We start from the raw sequence: 2500 nt of genomic DNA, 5'->3' as shown, positions 1-2500 counted from the left end.
AAAAAAAAATAGAAAAGGAGATGGGAAAAGAATGGGAATTAAAGAGAGAAAGGAGAGAGAAAATATGAATAAAAAAAAGATGAAAAAAAAATTGGAGAATGAAAGAAAGGAGAGAAAAGGAAATTAAAGAAACAGGGAAAAAAGGAATTGAAAGGTTTTTATCATTATTGGAAAAAAAACATTAAAAGAAAAGAGACCGGAGGAATAAAAGATAGCAATGGCATAAAATATAAAAACAAAAACAGAAAAAAAATGAAAAGGAACAAATATTAAAGAAACTGGAACGAGAAGAAGGGAGAAGAGAAAAACATAGACAAATCGAAAAGAGAAAAGTTGAGATAAAACAAAATAGGAAAAATAACAGAGATAGCAAGGCAATTAAAGTATAAGGAGAAATGAAAAAACAAATAGAAAGAAAAAAGAAATGAACTCTAGTTGATAACAATGGAAAAGATAAAAAACAAAAAAAAAGAAATAAAAATAGAGAAAGAAAAGAGATAAACAGGAAAAGGAAATAAATGTAGGGAAATAAGAAAGAAAGAAGAATTAGAGAAAGGTAAAAATAGAATAGGGAAAAACAAGAAAATTAAAGAAAGAAATATAATAGGAGAAAGATAATGCAGTGGAGATGAAAGAAATGAAATGGAGTAAATAAAAAAGAGAGAAAGCAAAGAAAAAGAACGAAGATGGAATAGGAAACAGAAAAAAAGACAGATCAGAAGTACGTAGGACGATACTGAAAAAAAAGGAAAATAATAAAAAAAAAATTAAAAAGTGGAAGGGAAAGAAGAAATGAAAACGAAATTAAAGAAAAAGAAGAAGGTAAAATAGAGGAACAAAGATAAAGATAGATAATTAAACTGAAGCAAGTAAATGCGTATCTGAAGGTGCAGACGAATAAAGAAATTAAATAAATGCATAAATGAAATAATAATCAAAACGATTATAAATGAAATTCAAAGAGTATTAATTAGTTATTGCCCTTCATTTCGCTTTCAGTGAACAGCCTTTGAGCATCAGTGGAAATTAATTATTGACATTATTTCATCCCGGTTTTACAACGTGAAGAGTAAGCAGTATGATGGTAAAAAGAACAGCATATTCAGCATATTACAAATTATCAGTATACCCTTAACATTCCCAATTTGATAAAACTATTTGAATACATACACTTCCTACCATATTATCATTCATATTCCCTAAGTGCTTGCATTGAATTATAAAATAGAAATTACAGGTTTAAAACGATCTGCAAATCATAATGGAAATGATGCTTGCAGCCAAAAGCAATCTCTACGCGTGACGATGATAGATATTATTAAGTTAATTAAGTTTATTTACCACTCTGGCTATCTGCTTAGGCGTGGTTAGTTGTCTGGCATGGGCTGTTTTTTGTTGTTGTTGTTGTTGTTTTGATTTTCCTTGGGGGGGGAGGGGTACCGGAGTAATCGTTTTTTTTAGTTTAGTCCTTTATTTACCACCCTGGCTAACTGCACAGGCGTGGGCAAGCTGTGGTACATTTAATGCGTGGTAATCGTTTAGTTTAGTTTAGTCCTTTATTTACCACCCTGGCTAACTGCACAGGCGTGGGCAAGCTGTGGTACATTTAATGCATGGTCATAACATTATATAGTGTTACATTTGAATTTTAGCCTATAACATTGCTATGAGTACTTATATCAGTTTAAGGAAAGGAACAATTGCACAGTCCTTTATCCACTCATCTGCCACGCCGGCATATAGCTTGGGCGTGGGAAAGCATTAATACATTTTATATTCGGTTATGTGATACTACATTCCAAATTTAGGATACAACATAAGTATATCTTCTAGGGCATCAGATGATATGAAGTAGTTACATAGTTCTCCGTACCTCATGCTAGGTGGCCTGAAAGGCTGTATCACATGGCACTCTGAGATATAATGTACAAGTGTTCGCTTATATTCTTCATTACACAGTTTACACTTAGTTTCTTCGACATTACAAACTGTACTGACCTGCCAATACAATCTATACCCAAGCCTGATTCTTGCAGTCACAACATCACACTGTCTTGTTCTTGTTTTATATAAACCATAGATGAAGGAATCTTGCCTAAACCGGTCATAGTGCTTTATGCTACAGCTTTCAGGGCGCTGAGAATTAATCAACTCAGTCAAGTCCTCTCTGAAGGAGGCTTTAATGATGTAGAAAATCCTAGAAAGAGGTATCCCAAGGTCTATGTCCACACTTTGTTTGTCACATGCTGACTTTGCTAGGCGATCAGCATGATCATGCCTAGGGATTCCAACATGCGATGGAATCCACACAAAACGTAAATTATGGCCTCGTTCTTTTGCACGATACACGTTTATCCTGATGTCATTTGCAATATTTCCCGCACCTTTGTCTAGAGTGTTCAGAGCCTGGAGAGCACTCTGTGAATCGCAGAAAATGACCCCTGAGCCTTGTTTCAATAGAAATTCGGTGGCCATGAGTATTCCTGCCAACTCGGTTTGC

At 34.1% G+C, this 2500-nt stretch overlaps 1 protein-coding gene across 1 annotated transcript in view; it reads right to left on the bottom strand.

Annotated features, from left to right (window-relative positions):
* Positions 1–2500, bottom strand: part of LOC125046433 (serine protease 55-like) — a 39539-nt gene that overhangs the window by 20033 nt on the left and 17006 nt on the right. The window lies entirely within an intron of this gene.

The sequence above is a fragment of the Penaeus chinensis genome, chromosome 39, assembly GCF_019202785.1.
Source record: "Penaeus chinensis breed Huanghai No. 1 chromosome 39, ASM1920278v2, whole genome shotgun sequence".
In the NCBI taxonomy this organism is placed as follows: Eukaryota; Metazoa; Arthropoda; class Malacostraca; order Decapoda; family Penaeidae; genus Penaeus; species Penaeus chinensis.
This window is presented reverse-complemented; position numbering and strand designations above follow the sequence as displayed.